This window comes from Lepidochelys kempii, chromosome 12 (assembly GCF_965140285.1).
Source record: "Lepidochelys kempii isolate rLepKem1 chromosome 12, rLepKem1.hap1, whole genome shotgun sequence".
NCBI lineage: Eukaryota > Metazoa > Chordata > Testudines > Cheloniidae > Lepidochelys > Lepidochelys kempii.
The window spans coordinates 951,255-974,749 of NC_136391.1; the positions used below are offsets into that span (position 1 = coordinate 951,255).

Sequence of the window (23,495 nt, forward strand, 5' to 3'; positions counted from 1 at the left end):
TCTTGGCTCATTGCTAGATGTCAGAGGAGAGTTCATTCAGCCTTTGCTTACACAAGTAATCCTTGTCCTGTGGCTTCTGGCTGGATCCCCCTGCAGGTCACATCCTTCCATGTCATCCAAGGGGGATGGTGGGGATGGGGAAATCCATGACTCCTACCCACCCCTGGCCAGGTGCAGGTCTCTGCTGTTCATAGACTGCTCTTGCTGTCACTGATGGTTGAGGTGGGATACTTCTTCCTGCTGAGGGCACTGCTGTGCTCTTGCAGAGATGGGGTGTCACTCAGGCCCACAGTGTCTTGACTCTCAGCCTTGGGAGGCTGGGATGATGAATCTTTCTGGAGTCTGGGTGTGGGGGCAATTAATAATGCAACTAGAGAATTAAAAGCCCCATTCAATTATAGTAATCCCTCTCCCAGTGTAAACCCTCTCTGCAAGTTATTAGTACCATGCTATGGTCATGCAAAGAGACCCTGTCCAAGATCAGGGCCTCTTTGGTGCCAGATATTGTCCAGACCCTATCCAAGATCAGGGACCCATTGTGCTGGATGCTGCATAGACCTCCAACCTAGACTGGGTTCCCCATTGTTCTGGGCACTGCACAGACAACAAACAGGCACTGAGAGAAGTAGGGAATTGCATAAGGTCTCTGGAAGAGGAAGGAATAGAACCCAAGTGTCCTGATCCCATGTGTCAGACATGAGGTGCTCCTGGACCAGCCCTCACGACATGGGAAATAGGGTGGCAACATTTTCTCCAATAAGCAAGGGGGCTGCACTGGGATCCCAGGGACTGAACCTGAGCAGGCGCACCCTGAAGCCCCACTTGTATTTGGAGGAAATAATAAAACCACATTACTGGGAGATTCAGTTTGGCTTTCAGCCCTGAAAGCTACTTCCAGCAGAACTGTGCCCCCTACTGAACCTCCATCCAGCTCCCTGCAGCACTACATCCCCTTCTGCAGCGGTTCTCAACCAGGGGTCCATGCGCCCTTTCGTGGGGGGGACGGGACGGGACCCTGTGGCTGAAACCCAGATCCCAAGCCCTGGCACTCTACGTCATGGGGCTGAAACCCTGAGCCCCAGCACCCCCCACCACGGTGCTGAAACTCCAAGCCCTGGTCCCCCCCACCAACTGCAGTGCCAGAGCAGGACAGTCCCTGGGGCAGCTCCCCACCCCACTTCCTCCTCTCCCTGCCCCTGAGGCCCCCACCCCCTGGCCAGGTTGGAAGCAGGAAGCCAGAGTCTGGGCAATGCGGGCAGCTGCTGCTCTGGCTAGTTTCATAGAGCAGGCAGCCTAGTTTCATAGAGCAGGCATTCCCCTGTCTGCTGCTGCTGGTGCCTGGGGTTGCAGCGGCTCCTCAGCTCACACATCTGGTAAGAGCTGCCCAGGCAGGGGGACCCTGCGCTGTGGCCAGCAGAGCCCTTGGGGAGCAGTGACCGCAGGGGAGCCCTCCTGGCACACAGCCCCTAGCTACCCCCTCCCTGCACCCTGAGTTACCCCCTGCATGCACACAGCCCCTAGCTCCCCCCTCCTTGCACCCTGAGCTACACCCCCCACCCACAGCCCTGAGCCCCCCCCTCCCTGTACTCTGAACAGTTTTCAAACTTTTGGAGCTGAACCCACACCACACACAACCCAGACAGGCTAGGTGGCCTGACGTGGTGAGTCAGAGGGTGGAGGTGGCGCTGCCTTCCTGGACCCCACTGTGCGGAGCTGGCCCAAGCCCCACCAGCCCCTGCCCTCCCCCAATAGAAATCAAACTACGCCTATGTCCAGCGGCCCACTCTTGGTCTGGAGCCCTGATTCCCCTCCCCCTCTGGACCCTGGAGTTTTTATAGCATGTTGAGGGGGGCCTCAGAAAGAAAAAGGTTGATAACCCCTGTTCTACTGCACCCCTGCCACCCGACTCCATACAGCATTGCGCCCCCTATTCAGGCCCTGACCCTCTCCCTGAACCCTGGTGCCCCCTACTGACACCCTATCCCAATCCCTGAACAACAACACCCCATACTGAGCCTCCACCATGATCCTTGAAGCACAGCTCACACTACTGACCCACCCGCTCCCAGCAGCAAGGGGCCTTCTACTAAGCACCCCGCCCCACTCTCTGCAGCACAGGACCCCTTATTGCCCCCGCCCCACTCCAGGCAGCACAGGACCCCTTGAATATTTCATGTATGTCTCCTATCCTATCCAGTCCCACTTGGCCTGTATGCTGCAGCCTGGGGCAGGCACCATCTTGGATCCTGGGGATGTTCAGGCCCCTCACCTGTTCTTGGCCGAGGCAGCACGGTCCCGCTGTCGGCGGTTCTTGAACCAGTTCCCCACCTGGGTGGGGGTAAGGCCAGTGGCATGGGCCAGATGGCGCTTGCAGGAGGGGTTGGGGTAGGGGTCCTGCAGGTACCATTCCCGCAGCAGGTTCCGTGTCTTCTCCTGGGGACAGAGAGAAGGGCAGTGGGATGGGTATCAACACAGGGATGGGGTCAGCAGGGAGACCCTTATACCCTATCCTGATGAGCCTTCCCAGCCATGCACAGGCCCATATAGAGCATTCACCATCCTGGTGGGCAGCATAATCCACTGCAGTCTATTCACTGGGTGGTGGTTGTGGGAGACAGAATCATCCCCTCCAGTCTGTCCCACCTGAGGAGGAGGTGGGATTGCCCTACAGAGCATTCCTCTTGGGGAGGGGGGGCAGAGCTGTCCCCAGCAGTCTATTTAATCATCGCCCACAGTCTATTCCCTGGGGGTGGGGGATTGTACCCTACACTCTATTCTCTCACCAAGGAGCTGTCAATCTGCTGCTCATGACCCTCTTCCTCTCCTGCCCCACCACCCGATGCCCTGCTCACCTTGAAGCTGCTGGCCCTGTGCTGGATGTTGCTGTTGGAGAAGGATAGTCTCCTGCATGATGGGTACTGGTCCAGGCCCCCCAAGGTCCCTGGGGCCCCACGGGGTGAGGCCTGGCTGCAATAGGGTGCCAGCAGGGCTGCGGTGTGGGGGCCCAGCGGCCCCAGCTCAGGGCAGGCCCGCACCCATGGAGGGACCTGGTGGCACCTGTGGGCAAGGGTAGGCGGCAGGGCCCAGAGGAACCGTGCCAGACGCTCGAACTCCCCACTCTCCTGCAGGGCCTCACAGACTCGGGCCACCTGCCCTGGGGGGAAGAGTGACAGACCAGGTAGTGGTAGTGGCATAGGGCCAGTGGGGGGATGGGACCAGGGCAGAGAAAGGTGTAGGTTTGAATATGGGATGGAGAGGTAAAGTGCAGGAGGCAGGAGGGTATAGAGCAAGAAAAGGGGAACAGGGCAGGGGATCGGGATGGGAGTATGGGATGGAGGAGGGATGAGGCAGGAATCAGGGCAAGCGGGGATGGGGCAGTTTTGTGTCGGGCTGGAATGAGAGGAATGGGACAAGCAATCCGAGTATGGAACAGAGGGTTATGGGTCTGGGATTGGGGTGTGAGGAACAGAGAGGGACAGGGCAGAGGATTGAGGGGGAGGCCTATAGGAGGCAGACAGAGGGAATTGGACAAACTGAGGATGGGAGAGAGAAATAACAGAAATGATGTTAGTGCCACTACCCAGTAACTAGGCAGAGCTTTGCATCAGTCCTTCCCTTGCCACCCACCCACCCCCCGCACCCTGGGCAGTGCCATGGAGGGCCACCTGGCTCAGCCAGATGACATGGCAGCTCTGAGGTTTGATCTCCAGACTCACCAGCTATGCTGACTCCCTTAAAGCCTCAGCTCCTCAGACGGGGGTGGGGTGGGGGGGAATCTCAGCCTCCATGGAGGAAAAAGGCACTTTCTAATCTTTGTGTTTGTAGAGAGAAGGCTGGGGACATGACCCCCACCTCCCACGAAAGCTGGGGACTCAAACTCCCCCCCCATCCCACCGAAAGTTGTTGATGTGATATATGCCCATCCTAACTCCCCAAGGAGGCTGGAACCAGACCCCTGCCCCTCAAGAAAGCTGGAGATGTGATCCCTGCTCCCTCCCCACAAAGGCTGGAGACAACCCCCAGGCCCCCCTGAAGGGTCACAAAGCAGAAAGCAAAGAAAGAAGCCAACATGGATTACTTTTAAAAATCTTGGTTTGAAGCCAATCTCATGCAATTTTGAGTGGCTGACTCTGCTGGCCCAGTCAGGGACCCAGAGAAAGCAACTCACCTGTCATGTGCAAATGGTGGATTGGTTGGAGATGGTTAGAAAGAGGACCAGACGCCAGGCCATCCAGCTAGGTACTGAGAATATAGATAAGACATATGGGCTGGGGACAATTTCTGGGCCCTAAGGACTCAGGAGCCCCAATGAGAACCAGCAGACCAGTGACTCCTAGTGCGATATCATGTGAGAGCGATTAAGAAGGAGCAGAGTGGTGGGATCCCTTGGGATATGACCTTAGTCAGACTAACAATGAGTCCTGTATCTGGCTTTGGGGTGCACACTTCAAAGAGGATGGTGACAATTTGACAATCCAATCCATAATAGTGAATAATTAGGAGTTTTAATAAAGAGAATTTAAAATACTCTTTATAAAGAGTAAAGAATTAATAATAATAATAAAATAATAAAGAATTTTCAATCCTTGAGGGGGCCACTTGGGATCTGGGGCAAAAATTGGGGATTGGTCCTGCTTTGAGCAGGAGGTTGGACTAGATGACCTCCTGAGGTCCCTTCCAACCCTGATATTCTATGATTCTATGAAATACGATCTACCTATTCACCCTCTCTAATATACAGCCACTATACATCCAAAACGTATCTATCCATCCAGTCCATATCTATCTATCCAGTCATTGTGACAAAGTCAGCTGGACAGCTGCAAGAGGGTGTGGGAAGGCAGGCATGTTAGCCCTAGAATGTTAAAGGCCCTCTTCCCTATAAGCTGAGAAGGGGTTACCTCAGGTCAATTAGGAACACCTGGATCCAGTAAAGGGCTGCCTGAGAACTTTTAAAACTGGAAGGGAGAGAGAGACAAGCTGTTACCAGGCTAGTGGCAGCAGGGAAGTAAGCTTCTCCAGAATGGGAGGCTACACTCCTCCCCATAGGGGAAGCAGACAAGCCTGAGTGCCTTCTAGGGGAAGGACTGACATCCTGGGGCAGGCTACAGGGCAACACCCAGCCTCAGTGAGGAGGCAGGGGAAGGTATCATCCCTTTGTTTTCATGTTTATGGGACTATTGCCCTTTTGTTTGTGTAGGATCACCCAGTAGGGCCAAAGGAGCACAGATAATGGGAGGATGAACACTCCTCGGAGTAGGGTGGGGCTGATTTACCCATCACCAGAGGGGGAAGTGCTTGGTCCAGCAAGGCGAAGGAGGTGCCTTGCCACACCATCCACCCACCCCAATATACAGCTATCCATCCAATACACATCTACGGGGTCAGTTCTAGGGGTGGACAAGCAGGGCAGTTTGCCAAACTGCTGGGCGTTTTTTTTTTGTTTTTTTTTGCTCAGCAATGAGGTGCCCAAAAACATACAGATTTCAGAGTAACAGCCATGTTAGTCTGTAGTCGCAAAAAGAAAAGGAGTACTTGTGGCACCTTAGAGACTAACCAATTTATTTGAGCTACAGCTCACTTCATCAGATCCATACTGTGGAAAGTGTAGAAGATCTTTTTATATACACACAAAGCATGAAAAAGTACCTCCTCCCACCCCACTCTCCTGCTAGCAATAGCTTATCTAAAGTGATCACTCTCCTTACAATGTGTATGATAATCAAGTTGGGCCATTTCCAGCACAAATCCAGGTTCTCACCCCCCCACCCCCCACACACACAAACCCACTTCCTTGCCTACAGACAGCCCCCCAACCTGAAGCAAATACTCACCAGGAACCACATACCACACAACAGAACCACTAACCCAGGAACCTATCCTTGCAACAAATCCCGTTGCCAACTGTGCCCACATATCTATTCAGGGGACACCATCACAGGGCTTAATAACATCAGCCACACTATCAGAGGCTCGTTCACCTGCACATCCACCAATGTGATATATGCCATCATGTGCCAGCAATGTCCCTCTGCCACGTACATTGGTCAAACTGGACAGTCTCTACGTAAAAGAATAAATGGACACAAATTAGATGTCAAGAATTATAACATTCATAAACCAGTCGGAGAACACTTCAATCTCTCTGGTCACGCGATTACAGACATGAAAGTTGTGATATTACAACAAAAAAACTTCAAATCCAGACTCCAGCGAGAAATTGTTGAATTGGAATTCATTTGCAAATTTGATACACTTAACTTAGGCTTGAATAGAGACTGGGAGTGGCTAAGTCATTATGCAAGGTAACCTATTTCCCCTTGTTTTTTCCTACCCCGCCCTCCCTTAGACATTCTTGTTAAACCCTGGATTTGTGCTGGAAATGGCCCACCTTGATTATCATACACGTTGTAAGGAGAGTGGTCACTTTAGATAAGCTATTACCAGCAGGAGAGTGGGGTGGGAGGAGGTACTTTTTCATGCTGTGTGTGTATATAAAAAGATCTTCTACACTTTCCACAGTATGCATCCAATGAAGTGAGCTGTAGCTCACGAAAGCTTATGCTCAAATAAATTGGTTAGTCTCTAAGGTGCCATAAGTACTCCTTTTCTTTTTGCAAAAACATACATTAACTACAAATACATGTCTATCTATCCACCCTCATAAACATCTATCCATCCAATACACATACATCTACCCAAATCCCATAGCCATCCCCAACGTGCATCTATCCCTCTATCCCCAATAAACTTCTCGCCGTCCATCCCAATACATATCCACCCACACATCTGCAATATGTATCTATTTCTCTGTGCATCCCCAATTTGTATCTATCTGTCTGACACTCAATACATATCTTCAATCTGTGATGGCTGGGAAGGTGCTCCATGGTGAGAGTGTTGATCTGTACCCCAAAACATGGTTTATGTTGAGCGGCGGAGAACCAGCTGAGCAGCGGGGACAGCAGAGCAGCACACAGCAGGAGTTTGCCTGGGACTGGTAAGTATCCGAGTCTGTGTTTGTTTGCTTGCTGAGGAAGTATCCGAGCGTGTGTTTGCTGGGGGGGCAGTGTGAGAGCCTGAGTGAGTGTCTGATTGGCTGCTAGCCTGCAGGGGGCGGGCAGTAGGGTGTCTGTTTGTTTGCGACAGGGAAGCCTGGCTGTTTAAAAATAGCCAGAGCTTCGCGAACCAGCTGAGCGGCGGAGAACCAGCTGAGCAGCGGGGACAGCAGAGCAGCACACAGCAGGAGTTTGCCTGGGAGTTCGCCTGGAGGGAGCCCAGTGAGGCTTACGTCTTGCAAACTGCTCTGAGGAAGCTCATAGTAGGAAGGTGATATGGAAGGGGGGGGGTTCAGCTGTTGTGACCTGCACTGGATGTGCCATGTTTGTCTTTCTTCCACAGGACAGAAGCGACTTTGTCTGTACAAAGTGCAAGCTGGTCTCCATATTGGAAGAGAAGATTGAAGGTCTGGAGCAACAGATAACAACCCTGCGTTGCATACGGGAAACTGAGGATTTCCTGGACGAAACTCAGGATAGGCTTCTAGGGGCACAAAGCTCTACAGATATAGAGCAGGTTGCACAGAGGAGCCAAGAGGCCAGTGAAGAAGCTTGGCAACATGTGACCTCCAGAAGAGGTAAGCGGAATGTCCGGGTTCCAGTAACACAGACACAGGTAACTAACCGCTTTCATGTTCTCTCCACAGGTATCGTTGCGGAGAGTGGACCAGATGATATGTCTGGGGCGAGAAAGAAGAAGGGGACTCCGCTGGTTGGAAGGCATGAGATGCGCTGTCCTGAGGTTGGGGGTTCCACGACCACCACCCCCAAGAGGAGAAGGCGGGTGGTGGTGGTCGGGGACTCTCTCCTCCGGGGGACTGAGTCATCTATCTGCCGCCCTGACCGGGAAAACCGAGAAGTCTGCTGCTTGCCAGGGGCTAAGATTCGCGATGTGACGGAGAGACTGCCGAGACTCATCAAGCCCTCGGATCACTACCCCTTCCTGCTTCTCCACGTGGGCACCAATGATACTGCCAAGAATGACCTTGAGCGGATCACTGCGGACTATGTGGCTCTAGGAAGAAGAATAAAGGAGTTGGAGGCGCAAGTGGTGTTCTCGTCCATCCTCCCCGTGGAAGGAAAAGGCCTAGGTAGGGAGCGTCGAATCGTGGAAGTCAACGAATGGCTACGCAGGTGGTGTCGGAGAGAAGGCTTTGGTTTCTTTGACCATGGGATGGTGTTCCATGAAGGAGGAGTGCTGGGCAGAGACGGGCTCCATCTTACGAAGAGAGGGAAGAGCATCTTTGCCAGCAGGCTGGCTAACCTAGTGAGGAGGGCTTTAAACTAGGTTCACCGGGGGAAGGAGACCAAAGCCCTGAGGTAAGTGGGAAAGCGGGATACCGGGAGGAAGCACAGGCAGGAATGTCTGTGAGGGGAGGGCTCCTGCCTCATACTGGCAATTAGGGGCGATCAACAGGTTATCTCAAGTGCTTATATAAAAATGCACAAAGCCTTGGAAACAAGCAGGGAGAACTGGAGGTCCTGGTAATGTCAAGGAACTATGACGTGATTGGAACAACAGAGACTTGGTGGGATAACTCATATGACTGGAGTACTGTCATGGATGGTTATAAACTGTTCAGGAAGGACAGGCAGGGCAGAAAAGGTGGGGGAGTAGCACTGTATGTAAGGGAGCAGTATGACTGCTCAGAGCTCCGGTACGAAACTGCAGAAAAACCTGAGTGTCTCTGGATTAAGTTTAGAAGTGTGTGCAACAAGAGTGATGTAGTGGTGGGAGTCTGCTATAGACCACCGGACCAGGGGGATGAGGTGGATGAGGCTTTCTTCCGGCAGCTCACGGAAGCTACTAGATCGCATGCCCTGATTCTCATGGGTGACTTTAATTTTCCTGATATCTGCTGGGAGAGCAATACAGCGGTGCATAGACAATCCAGGAAGTTTTTGGAAAGCGTAGGGGACAATTTCCTGGCGCAAGTGCTAGAGGAGCCAACTGGGGGGGTGCTTTTCTTGACCTGCTGCTCACAAACCGGGTAGAATTAGTGGGGGAAGCAAAAGTGGATGGGAATCTGGGAGGCAGTGACCATGAGTTGGTTGAGTTCAGGATCCTGACGCAGGGAAGAAAGGTAAGCAGCAGGATACGGACCCTGGACTTCAGGAAAGCAGACTTCGACTCCTTCAGGGAACGGATGGCCAGGATCCCCTGGGGGACTAACTTGAAGGGGAAAGGAGTCCAGGAGAGCTGGCTGTATTTCAAGGAATCCCTGTTGAGGTTACAGGGACAAACCATCCCGATGAGTCGAAAGAATAGTAAATATGGCAGGCGACCAGCTTGGCTTAATGGTGAAATCCTAGCGGATCTTAAACATAAAAAAGAAGCTTACAAGAAGTGGAAGGTTGGACATATGACCAGGGAAGAGTATAAAAATATTGCTCGGGCATGTAGGAATGTTATCAGGAGGGCCAAATCGCACCTGGAGCTGCAGCTAGCCAGAGATGTCAAGAGTAACAAGAAGGGTTTCTTCAGGTATGTTGGCAACAAGAAGAAAGCCAAGGAATGTGTGGGCCCCTTACTGAATGAGGGAGGCAACCTAGTGACAGAGGATGTGGAAAAAGCTAATGTACTCAATGCTTTTTTTGCCTCTGTTTTCACTAACAAGGTCAGCTCCCAGACTGCTGCGCTGGGCATCACAAAATGGGGAAGAGATGGCCAGCCCTCTGTGGAGATAGAGGCGGTTAGGGACTATTTAGAAAAGCTGGACATGCACAAGTCCATGGGGCCGGACGAGTTGCATCCGAGAGTGCTGAAGGAATTGGCGGCTGTGATTGCAGAGCCACTGGCCATTATCTTTGAAAACTCGTGGCGAACCGGGGAAGTCCCGGATGACTGGAAAAAGGCTAATGTAGTGCCAATCTTTAAAAAAGGGAAGAAGGAAGATCCTGGGAACTACAGGCCAGTCAGCTTCACCTCAGTCCCTGGAAAAATCATGGAGCAGGTCCTCAAAGAATCAATCCTGAAGCACTTGCATGAGAGGAAAGTGATCAGGAACAGCCAGCATGGATTCACCAAGGGAAGGTCATGCCTGACTAATCTAATCGCCTTTTATGATGAGATTACTGGTTCTGTGGATGAAGGGAAAGCACTGGATGTATTGTTTCTTGACTTTAGCAAAGCTTTTGACGCGGTCTCCCATAGTATTCTTGTCAGCAAGTTAAGGAAGTATGGGCTGGATGAATGCACTATAAGGTGGGTAGAAAGCTGGCTAAATTGTCGGGCTCAACGGGTAGTGATCAATGGCTCCATGTCTAGTTGGCAGCCGGTATCAAGTGGAGTGCCCCAAGGGTCGGTCCTGGGGCCGGTTTTATTCAATATCTTCATAAATGATCTGGAGGATGGTGTGGATTGCACTCTCAGCAAATTTGCGGATGATACTAAACTGGGAGGAGTGGTAGATACGCTGGAGGGGAGGGATAGGATACAGAAGGACCTAGACCAATTGGAAGATTGGGCCAAAAGGAATCTGATGAGGTTCAATAAGGATAAGTGCAGGGTCCTGCACTTAGGACGGAAGAACCCAATGCACAGCTACAGACTAGGGACCGAATGGCTAGGCAGCAGTTCTGCAGAAAAGGACCTAGGGGTGACAGTGGACGAGAAGCTGGATATGAGTCAGCAGTGTGCCCTTGTTGCCAAGAAGGCCAATGGCATTTTGGGATGTATAAGTAGGGGCATAGCGAGCAGATCGAGGGACGTGATCGTTCCCCTCTATTCGACATTGGTGAGGCCTCATCTGGAGTACTGTGTCCAGTTTTGGGCCCCACACTTCAAGAAGGATGTGGATAAATTGGAGAGAGTCCAGCGAAGGGCAACAAAAATGATTAGGGGACTGGAACACCTGAGTTATGAGGAGAGGCTGAGGGAGCTGGGATTGTTTAGCCTGCAGAAGAGAAGAATGAGGGGGGATTTGATAGCTGCTTTCAACTACCTGAAAGGGGGTTCCAAAGAGGATGGCTCTAGACTGTTCTCAATGGTAGCAGATGACAGAACGAGGAGTAATGGTCTCAAGTTGCAGTGGGGGAGGTTTAGATTGGATATTAGGAAAAACTTTTTCACTAAGAGGGTGGTGAAACACTGGAATGCGTTACCTAGGGAGGTGGTAGAATCTCCTTCCTTAGAGGTTTTTAAGGTCAGGCTTGACAAAGCCCTGGCTGGGATGATTTAACTGGGAATTGGTCCTGCTTCGAGCAGGGGGTTGGACTAGATGACCTTCTGGGGTCCCTTCCAACCCTGATATTCTATGATTCTATGGTTTCTGTGACAGGTGCTGAGCCTGCTGGAGGGAATGGTCAGTTTGAACACCTTTCTCAGAGACAGATGCAGTCATAAGAGGAGTGATTTAACCCATTTAGATTAAATTGTTCCAGATGCCAAGCAATGGAACAGCCATCACAGGCATTCTTCTAGATCATTGGTTCCTAAACTGGGGGGCAAGAAGAAATTCCAAGGGGGAACGTGAGGCTGCCTGGCCCTTGAGCTCCCTGCTGGGGAGGCTAGCCCCCAGCTCCTCCTCTGCTGTCCCCCCCGCCCCCATGCCCCTCGCAGCCATGCCACCATGCGGGCAGCGCGGCTTGTGCCCGTCCACCTCCCAGGCTTTCCAGTAAGCCAGTCCTGCCACTCTGAGTGGCCTGGTAAGGGGGGTGGGGGGGTGGGGGTTGGATAAGGGGCAGGAGGTCCCGGGGACAACGTTCCCTCTAATTTTTGACAGGTCGTGTGTGCAAAAAATTTCTTCTGTGCAAATTTTTGAAGCAGAGTTCAAATTTGTGCACCATGAGGCAAATGCACTCAAGCGAGTAAAATGCTTATACATTTAAAAAGTTTTAATTTGCAATTTGTAATAATAATAGTTTTACACCATGTTATTTTATAAATGTCATTTTAAATACTTAGAAAAAGGAAATTTAACCATTCTTCATGAAGCAGAAGTTAGTTTTAAGCATTACCCTTTATGATCTTTTTTATAGACAATCACGAGCATATATCAAGCACATATTAATCATGATCATTATCAGTCCATAGGCTTCTGCCCATTGGTGTCCACTTTCACCTTTCATTCTATACACATGTCCGAAAAGACTTTGATAAACATATGATAAAGAATTTAATAAGTATGCCATTATGTCCATTTATATGGGTTTTCAGATAGAGACATCATAAGTTAAAAAAGCAAAACAAGAGTTTGTGTTTTAAATTTAAAATTTTCCTAAAAAATATCAATAAATGATTATCAGCCAAGAATAAGATATGTAATTACAAATGCATTTTAAATTTTCTTATTGGTTGAAATGTCAAAGACTGCTAAACTAACCTTACTGTTTTTCCCTGCGATCTTTTTCATTTGCACATTCAATATAAACTCTGTCCAGATCTATCAGTCCTCCATCCAGCTGGTAACTCTTAATATACATCTGCATGTTCAAATGATCTACTTGTAAACGATTCTGTAGTGTTTTTTAGAGTGTTCATTAAGCTAAAGCCACGCTCACAGTCTGCACTTGATGCTAGGAATGTTCCTCCAATATCCATCAACTTTGCAAGATCCTGAAACTCTTCGTTCGGGTGAGCAAATATCACCATATCCGGGAAACTTAAAACCAGTTGGCTTTTGATTCTTTTGGCTACTGCAAACTTGAAATCGTTGTACTGACTGACTATAACAATCTCTTCAGCAAGAAAGTCTTTGTATTTTGAACATAGGGATTTGACAGATTTCGCTTTAAGAAATCCAACTTCCATACATCATTCCACATTCTTCCTGTTGAAAATTCTCCTGAAGCTCTGGCGTCTCGACAATAGACACAAACCACTCCGTTGTCCTCATGATATGTGAATATTTCACAAAGTTTAACAAGCATTACACTTTCAGAGTAACAGCCGTGTTAGTCTGTATTCGCAAAAAGAAAAGGAGTACTTGTGGAACCTTAGAGACTAACCAATTTATTTGAGCATGAGCTTTCGTGAGCTACAGCTCACTTCATCGGATGCATACCGTGGAAACTGCAGCAGACATTATATACACACAGAGATCATGAAACTATACCTCCTCCCACCCCACTGTCCTGCTGGTTATAGCTTATCTAAAGTGATCATCAAGTTAGGCCATTTCCAGCACAAATCCAGGTTTTCTCACCCTCCACCCCCACAAACTCACTCTCCTGTTGGTAATAGCCCATCTAAAGTGACAACTCTCTTCACAATGTGCATGATAATCAAGGTGGGCCATTTCCTGCACAAATCCAGGTTCTCTCACCCCCTCACCAAAATCCACACACACAAACTCACTCTCCTGCTGGTAATAGCTCATCCAAAGTGACCACTCTCCCTACAATGTGCATGGTAATCAAGGTGGGCCATGTCCAGCACAAAGAAAGCCTGGATTTGTGCTGGACATGGCCAACCTTGATTATCATGCACATTGTAGGGAGAGTGGTCACTGGATGAGCTATTACCAGCAGGATAGTGAGTTTGTGTGTGGGGTTTTTGGAGGAGGGTGAGGGGGTGAGAGAACCTGGATTTGTGCAGGAAATGGCCCACCTTGATTATCATGCACATTATGAAGAGAGTTGTCACTTTAGATGGGCTATTACCAGCAGGAGAGTGAGTTTGTGTGTGGGGGGGTGGAGGGTGAGAAAACCTGGATTTGTGCTGGAAATGGCCCAACTTGATGATCACTTTAGATAAGCTATTACCAGCAGGACAGTGGGGTGGGAGGAGGTATTGTTTCATGATCTCTGTGTGTATATAATGTCTGCTGCAGTTTCCATTGTATGCATCCGATGAAGTGAGCTGTAGCTCACGAAAGCTCATGCTCAAATAAATTGGTTAGTCTCTAAGGTGCCATAAACATTACACTATGTGACTTCGGTGTAACCGTTTCTGTAGTCTCATCCAGTCTTCCAGATTTAAATGAAGTCACTGTTCTTTTACGCTTTAGACCTCTAGACAGTGACATTTTGGGATTGATTTTTACCAGATTGGTTTATTTAAAATTAATACTTTTATTATACGGCTACTATTTCAATGGGCTTAGCAGCGTGACTCGACAAAAGGGCAAACAGGAGATCAGTCAGATCAGGATACCTGAAGTTTGTGCATAGCTCCAATCATGCCCACGCATCTGGGGCAAAAAAATGAGGGAAAATGGAGATGTGTGGGTCCGACCTTCCCAACATGATCAACGTTCCACGTTTGAAATGCTGGCAGGGAGGGGTATGATTCATTGCCCTCCTTTCCCTTTTCTCCCCTTGCCAGCTAGTAGAATCTGGCTGTGTTGACAGATGGCAGGGTAACAGTGTCAAAAGTCGCCCGTAAATGATATTTCGGCCTGACTCCAATAGAGTATTTCATTTTTTGTGCATGTGGTGTTTCGCTGTGCACGGGGGGGTTTAGGATCTGTGTGTGCGTGCACAGCGAACCAGGAACAGTGTCCAGGGGGCAGTCAGGGGACAGGGAGTGGTTGGATGGAGCAGAGGTTTTGGGGGGGCGGTCAGGAGACAGGGAACAGGGGGGTTTGGATAGGTGCGGGAGTCTCGGGGGGCCTGTCAGGGGGCGGGGATGTTGATTGGGGTCAGGGCAGTCAGGGGACAAGGAGCAGGGGGGTTGGATAGGAGGTAGGGTCCCGGGAGGGGGTAGTCAAGGGTCAAGGAGATAATAGACCAACAGACAAAATTATAATTATTATGTATACATAATAAGTATTCATAAAATTGTCCAATTACAGGTCTATATTATTTAACTACAATAAAGTATTAACAATCTTCTCGTTTCTGATTATGAATATAAGTAGACAAGAATAAAGGTATAACATAAAGTACAATAATAAAACTACAACTATAAATAAAAGTATATAACTGCAATGTTTTCAAATTTCATACCACAAAATGGAATATTTTTTTTTTTTTTGCCTTTTGACGTGTCGGAGTGCCATATCAGTCGGTGAGGAAGCCGAAGAACGATGTAGAAAGCAAGGGAACTTTTAAAAACTTCCTAGCTCACTTGCGAGAGTATTCAAGACTCTCGAGACTTCGAGAGTGTTCTATCATGGGAGTGGTTATCTCCACCACTCACAATGCAAGATCGGCTACTTGCCGGACTGGTGGTGGGGTATATATAGGGCAGCACGCGTCCCTACGTAATAGTAGTAGTAGTAAATAAATGTTTGCGACAACTCAAATTAACTTGCATCCGTTATTATTCATGAATCAGGAAAATTATTTTTATAGATTTTTTTATAATGTATTATGGCCACGATTAAGAAAAGGAAGTATGATGAAGACTACATTAAGTATGGTTTCACCATCATGGAAAAAAATGGGATCGATCATCCTCAATGCATAGTATGCCACGCAGTTCTCAGCAATGATGCCTTGAGACCTAGTCGTCTTGAGTGACACTTGGCAAAGAGCCACAACGCTTTGAAAGAGAAACCAAAAGAGCTTTTTGCTGCTAAACTTCAACATTTAAAATGCATGAAGCTGGACACTACTGGAGCTTTTCATTAAGCGTCGGCCAAAGTGGTAGAAGCATCTTATGAACTGTCATTGCTCATCGCTAAAGCTAAGAAAGCGCACATAATAGGAGAAACTCTTGTGAAGCCTTGCTTATTGAAAGAAGCGGATATTGTGCTTGGTGCTGAAAGCAAGAAAAATATATCGGAAATTTCGTTTTCTGACAATTCCACGAAACATCGCATCGATGACATGGCGAAAGATCTAAAACTTCAAGTTGTGGAGGCAGTGAAAGCTTCTCCTTTTTTCGCAATTCAGTGCGACGATACCACTGATGTAGTACAATGCTGTCATTTGTTTGTCTACGTTTGATTCATTAACGATGGAACTGTGAAAGAATAACTGCTTTTTTCGAAGGAATTGATGACCACATCAAAGGCTTCGGATGTTATGAAAACGTTTTCTGACTTTTTTTTTTTTTAAGAGAATGGCCTTTCATGTGAAAAACTGGTTGGTGTATGCACAGCCAGTACTCCAGTGATGCTTGGCTCTTGCTCTGCATTTGTGACCTTGGTGAAAGAAAAAAAATCCAGCCATAACCATGACTCACTGTGTCATACACAGATAAGCATTGGCTGCTAAAACCCTTCCAGATGACTTACATGACTCGTTGAATTTGGCCAAAGTTGTCAATTTTGTGAAGAACAGTGTTTTAAATACGAGACTTTTTGCAGCTCTTTGTGCAGATTTGGGAGTGGATCATAAAATTATTTTGTTTCACACAGAGGTATGATGGCTTTCCAAAGGGAACATGCTTTCGAGATTATTCGAACTGAAAGATGAAGTGGAAATTTTCCTCAAGCAACAGAAAAAAGAAGAGTTATAGCATGCATTTACAGACCACACGTTTCAACTTTCACTGGCATACGTCATGGACATTTCTGAATCTTTGAACAATCTCAATTTGAAGTTGCAAGGAAACAACACTGAAAACATTATAGTGCACCACGGTGCCATCAAAGTGTTTGCGGAAAAAATCAAGCTTTGGAAACATCGAACACAAGCCCAGATGCCTAACTTTTTGTCTTTTCCAACATTTTCATCACTCGCTGAAAATGAAGGTTTCCAAGAACTTTGTAAAGAGAATGCAAAGAACAAAGTTGTGTTTCATCTGGACTGCCTTGCTGACGAATTCATCTGCTATTTTCCAGACAACTTTTCTGGCAACCCTGTTCATAAATTAGCACATAATCCATTCAGTGTTGATGTCGATTCATTGCCAGAAGTATTGCAAGAACAAGCACTCAAAATGAAATACGATTCAAGTGCAAAAGATAATTTTGAAAACTTAAGCCTGGAACAATTTGGGATAAAATATTTCCCAATTTACCCGAAAAGTTGGAGAAGAAGCACTACATATTATTCTTTCGTTTTCGTCCATGTACCTCTGTGAAAAAAGCTTTTCAAGTTTAGTCATAATAAAAACAAAACAAAGGAATCAACTGGATGTCAAAAACAATTTGCGTTGCACACTTTCATCTTTCAAACCTAGGATTTCCCAACTCATGAAGAAAATGCAGCATCATCCTTCACATTAAATTTGTTTTGTTTATGCTATTTCTTATCTTAAATTTCATTTTTATTTAATTTTTGTGCCAAGAAAAACTATTTGTGCTTATTTTTAATTTTAAATTACAAATTGAATTTGTTAAAAGGGGGGTTGGATGATGGTAAAGGAGAGGTGGGGGGCGTGAGGGTTTCTTGAAAATTAAAAAGGGGACACGATGCCAAAAAGTGTGGCTCACAATCGTTCCAGACTACCTTACCCATTTTAAGAGTCTGATTTGTCTTGTGTACCCCTCAAGATTCACCTCTTAAAAACTTATAAAATCAGACATAAAAATTCAAAAGTGTCACAGCACACTATTTCTGAAAAAATGGCTTACTTTCTCATTTTTACCATACAATTATAAAATAAATAAATTTGAATATAAATATTGTACTTATATTTCAGTGTATAGTACACAGAGCAGTCTAAACAAATCACTGTCTATGAAATTTTAGTTTGTACTGACTTCACTAGTGTTTTTTACGCAGCCTGTTGTAAAACTAGGCAAATATCTAGTTGAGTTTTTGTACCCCTTGGAAGACTTCCGAGTACCCCCAGGGGTACACGTAACCCTAGTTGAGAACCACTGTTCTAGATGGTTCAGCTGACCCACTGCCATTCTCATTGTCTACCCTGGGAAATGGGACAGGGCAGAACAAGCCAGCTCTCTGGGTGGATACTGTTACAGAATAAATGTTACTGAATTCCAGAATCATTGATCTGCTCCCTATTTCCCCATACAGACAAGGCCTAAAGAAAAGGCAAGACTTGGCACCATAGTTGCATCGGGATGATTGGGACCAAAGACCCAACTTCCCTGAGAAATGGGAGACCAACATGCAGGGCAAGCTGAGGTTATGGCTACAGATCCAGAAAGGTGTGATTGTGGCACAGTTAGGCATAACATGCCAGCTTCAATCTAGCTAACATGGGTAACAACAACAAAGAAGTTGCAGCAGCGTGGACCCCTGTCATTAGCCAGCCACTGGAGTACATCCCTGGCAGGCTGGTACTGGGGCAGCGAGCCCATGATGCCACATGTTCACTACCAGCATTATCTGCACCTGCTAGACTGAAGTTAGCATGGGCCCCATGGCTTCCTACATGACTGTGAGCTGGACCCATTGGGTTCCAGTAGCTCAGTGAGATTAGAAGAGACTGGATGTGTGTGTTCCTAAATTTTCTCCAAAGTTTTGTTTCTGCTGCTGAATATGGTAGCTGGATTTAAGAGGATGCACTTGTGACAGCCAGGTGGACCTGCTCAGTAAGAAGGGTTTGACACAGACGGGGTTGTACCCAGATCCCAGGTTAAGTGTGGGAGAATTGTGAGATTCCCACACCCAGACAAGTAAGGGCAAGAGATCAAACACCTGATGGGATGCAAGGAGGTTGACCGGACTGTGGCTACCCTGTAAATATGACAGCATCTATCTGTCTATCTAGACCAGGGGCACTTTTAGATCAGAACAAAGTAACAATCTGGGCTGCTTTATTTATTGTGGATAAGGGATATGGATTGCTTTAGCAAATCTTTAACTTCAAAAAATTCTAATTATATTGCAGAAAAAATGTGGGATTTATTAATAATAATACAGGGGCCTATCAGTTGTCAAACTTGTTTCCAAAAATTAGGAAAAAGAATGGTGAAAAAGAGAGGGATAAAGCGAAAGATGGGTGTGTTTGGCAATTGATAGATAGACATAGCATGATGGGTCCCTGGTATCAGCTGGAGCCTTTATCAAACCAATAACCCCTCTACATTCAGATCAAATGTAACATCTTTTTAAAGGATGTAGAAAGGTCTTTGCTGGGAAAATTCACATAAGATAAAATAGTTAGCAGCTTTAAAAGGATATCCCCAATCTAGCATTATTTGTTTATCCAATTTGTGGATGACACTGTCTTGTGTCTCTGCCTGCTTTCTGTCTCTTCCCCTGTCTGTCTATTTCCTCTCTGTCTTTCTAGGTCCTTGTCAGTCTAAGATTGTTCCTGTCCCTCCAGTATCTGATAAAACATTTGCATTCTGCTAATAAATTGTTTAAGAAATCTGGCTCACCAGTTGCTACTAAAGAGAGCTCTAAAGTGCGCTAGGAATCCTAAGCCTCAACAATGTTCCAAACTTTCATCCAAATTAAGAAATAATAAATGCCTTTACTTAAAAAAATAACAGCATAAATGTATTTCATTAGTAAAATAATACATGCAGGTCAGCTTTCCAGCAATGTTGGAATGACAGAATCCATTCCAATCCCAAAGCGCTGGAATAAGGAGGACGTTATTCGAGTTAATGATTATTACTGAGAACTGGACTAATGCTACCCGGAGAGGTGGCTGAGCCCCACTTCAGAAATTTACAAATAACTCAGCATGAGGGAAATTCGTACTTTGTTGATTTGTTCAATTGTCAAGTCCTTTCAGAACAAAATTCCTCTCTTAAGAATCTTTTAGCTGAAACAGTGACTCGGGTTGAAGGAAAATGTTCCGAAATAGACTAAACTCAGAGTCGCGAAGATCAAAACTTGGCAGGGAAAGGAGCTCATAGGCGGTGGGTGCCAGCGGAGAAGGGGTGAAATGAACCTGCGCCCCTGAACGCACACACTCGAAGGCCCCCTTCCGCGGGAAGGTTTGGCGCCCACCCCCAGCCTTCACAAGGGGCTCCGCTCCCGGTCCCGCGCCCGGGGTCCCGGCTGTGGCCCAAGCCTGGGCCCCCGGCCCTTACCCCTGTCCGGGTCCCCACTCCCGGAGACACGACTGTGCTCCCAACCCCACTGAGCGGGGCGAGACACGAACAGGTCTCAGGTGGCAGCTTTCAACACCCCCACCACTAAAAGCTGGAAGAGAGGGTCAGTACGTCCGGGAGTTACCTGCGGCAGCTGACGAATTTCTCCGGGTGGAGGCTCAGGGGTGAAAGCCGGAGGACCCTGCACTCCCCCACCGAGACCGGCGATGCTCCGCGATGAGCGGAAGCCCGGAGGTTTCTATGCGCTGTGCCCTGCGGCTGCGGCGGCGGCTAATCGCGCTGCCCAGGAGTTTCCGCAGACCAGGCGTCTCGCTCCTAGCCGAGGACAGGAAGGCGAGTGCGAATGCTGGGCTGGGGGGGGAGGCAACTGAATGAACACGGAGGGAGCTCAGTTTCTCCGGGGACAATTCAGAGTCACCCCTGGCCTGGGGGGAGGGCCAGATTCCGGGCACTTCGGGTGGATATTGGGTGCAGAGTGAGGCTGATGACCGGGGGAAACCCACATCTGGCAGTGGGGTGTGGGGCCTGTGATGGAGGGAGGGATAATCCGAAGAGTGGTGTCCCCACCGTCTTTTGCTCCTCTCCAATTGGTATAAAGAAAAGGAGGACTTGTGGCACCTTAGACACTAACAAATTTATTTGAGCATAAGCTTTTCTGAGTTACAGCTCACTTCATCGGATGCATTCAGTGGAAAATACAGAGGGGAGATTTACACGCAGAACATGAAACAATGGGTGTTACCATACACACTCTAACCAGAGTGATCAGGTAAGGTGAGCTATTACCAGCAAGGGGGGGAGGGACCTTTTTAGTGATAATCAAGGTGGGCCATTTCCAGCAGTTGACAAGAACATCTGACAGGTTTCAGAGTAGCAGCTGTGTTAGTCTGTATCCACAAAAAGAAAAGGAGGACTTGCGGAACCCTAGAGACCAACAAATAAATTTCATCTCAGGCACCCTGACAGCAGGATTGTCTGGCTATGTAGACTCCCTCCTCAGGCCCTTCGCTACCAGCCCTCCCAGCTATCTTCGAGACACCACTGACTTCCTGAGGAAACTACAATCCCTCGGTGATCTTCCTGAGGACACCATCCTGGCCACTATGGATGTAGAAGCCCTCTACACCAACATTCCACACAAAGATGGACTGCAAGCCGTCAAGAACACTATCCCTGATAATGTCACGGCAAACCTGGTGGCTGAACTTTGTCCTCACCCATAACTATTTCACATTTGGGGACAATGTATACCTTCAAATCAGCGGCACTGTGATGGGTACCCGCATGGCCACACAGTAAGCCAACAGTTTTATGTCTGACAGAACAACGCTTCCTCAGCTCTCGTCCCCTACTGCCCCTACTCTACTTGCACTACATTGATGACAACTTCATCATCTGGACCCATGGAAAAGAAGCCCTTGAGGAATTCCATCATGATTTCAACAATTTCCGTCCCATCATCAACCTCAGCCTAGACCAGTCCAAAGAAGTGGTCCACTTCCTGGACACTATGGTGCTAATAAGAGATGGTCACATAAACACCACCCTATACCGGAAACCTACTGACCACTGTGCCTACCTACATGCCTCCAGCTTTCATCCAGACCACACCACACGATCCATTATCTACAGCCAAGCTCTTCGATACAACCGCATTTGCTCCAACCCCTCAGACAGAGACAAACACCTACAAGATCTCTATCAAGTATCCTTACAACTACAATACCCACCTGCTGAAGTGAAGAAACAGATTGACAGAGCTAGAAGAGTACCCAGAAGTCACCTACTACAACAGGCCCAACAAAGAAAATAACAGAATGCCACTAGCCATCACCTTCTGCCCCCAACTAAAACCTCTCCAATGCATCATCAAGGATCTACAACCTATCCTGAAGGAAGACCCATCACTCTCACAGATCTTGGGAGACAGGCCAGTCCTTGCTTACAGACAGCCCCCAGCCTGAAGCAAATACTCACCAGCAACCACACATCACAGAACAAAACTACCAACCCATGAACCTATCCTTGCAACAAAGCCCGTTGCCAACTGTGCCCACATATCTATTCAGGGAACACCATCACAGGGCCTAATCACATCAGCCACACTATCAGAGGCTCATTCACCTGCACATCTACCAATGTGATATATGCCATCATGTGCCAGCAATGCCCCTCTGCCATGTACATTGGTCAAACTGGACAGTCTCTACGTAAAAGAATAAATGGACACAAATCAGACGTCAAGAATTATAACATTCAAAAACCAGTTGGAGAACACTTCAATCTCTGTCACTCGATTACAGACCTAAAAGTTCAATTCTTCAACAGAAAAACTTCAAAAACAGACTCCAACGAGAGACTGCTGAATTGGAATTAATTTGCAAACTGGATACAATTAACTTAGGCTTGAATAAAGACTGGGAGTGGATGGGTCATTACACAAAGTAAAACTATTTTCCCATGTTTATTCCCCCCGCCCCCATTCCTCAGATGTTCTTCAAAGAGAAAGGGAGTACTAGTGGCACCTTAGAGACTAACAAATTTATTTGATGGTCTCTAGGGTGCCAAAAGTACTCCTTTTCGTTTTTCGGATACAGACTAACACGGCTGCTACTCTGAAACCTCTAATTAGTATGTGTGACTTAAATGCTCTCCCCTGCCCTTGCTATGCTCATCTCCCCCGTGCCATGCTCATCTATCCTCTGCACCCGCCCCATAGAATATCAGGGTTAGAAGGGACCTCAGGAGGTCATCTAGTCCAACCCCCTGCTCAAAGCAGGACCGATCCCCAATTAAATCATCCCAGCCAGGGCTTTGTCAAGCCTGACCTTAAAAACTTCTAAGGAAGGAGATTCCACCACCTCCCTAGGTAAAACATTCCAGTGCTTCACCACCCTCCTAGTGAAAAAGTTTTTCCTAATATCCAACCTAAACCTCCCCCACTGCAACTTGAGACCATTACTCCTTGTTCTGTCATCTGCTACCACTGAGAACAGTCTAGAGCCATCCTCTTTGGAACCCCCTTTCAGGTAGTTGAAAGCAGCTATCAAATCCCCCCTCATTCGTCTCTTCCTTAGACTAAACATCCCCAGCTCCCTCAGCCTCTCCTCATAACTCATGTGTTCTAGTCCCCTAATCACTTTTGTTGCCCTCCGCTGGACTCTTTCCAATTTTTCCACATCCTTCTTGTAGTGTGGGAACCAAAACTGGACACAGTACTCCAGATGAGGCCTCACCAATGTCGAATAGAGGGGAACGATCACGTCCCTTGATCTTCTGGCAATGCCCCTACTTATACATCCCAAAATGCCATTGGCCTTCTTGGCAACAAGGGCACACTGTTGACTCATATCCAGCTTCTCATCCACTGTAACCCCTAGGTCCTTTTCTGCCGAACTGCTGCCAAGCCATTCGGTCTTTCGTCTGTAGCGGTGCATGGGATTCTTCCGTCCTCTGCACTTGTTGTTGTTGAACCTCATCAGATTTCTTTTGGCCCAATCCTCCAATTTGTCTAGGTCCCTCTGTATCCTATCCCTCCCCTCCAGCGTATCTACCACTCCTCCCAGTTTAGTGTCGTCTGCAAACTTGCTGAGGGTGCAATCCACACCATCCTCCATATAATTTA

General features: G+C 47.7%; 1 long non-coding RNA gene across 2 annotated transcripts; it reads right to left on the bottom strand.

Annotated features, from left to right (window-relative positions):
• Positions 1-261: 261 nt before the first annotated feature.
• On the bottom strand, positions 262-20,209 carry LOC140896538 (uncharacterized). Of its 2 annotated transcripts, XR_012154566.1 has the most exons (4): positions 19,995-20,209; positions 4,169-4,242; positions 2,270-2,433; positions 262-342 (listed from the first exon to the last, which is right to left on the bottom strand). It is a non-coding gene; the product is annotated as an uncharacterized LOC140896538 (long non-coding RNA). The 2 variants fall into 2 exon arrangements; XR_012154567.1 differs by lacking the exons at positions 4,169-4,242; positions 19,995-20,209 and adding an exon at positions 2,853-2,916.
• Between the last annotated feature and the right edge of the window lie 3,286 nt (positions 20,210-23,495).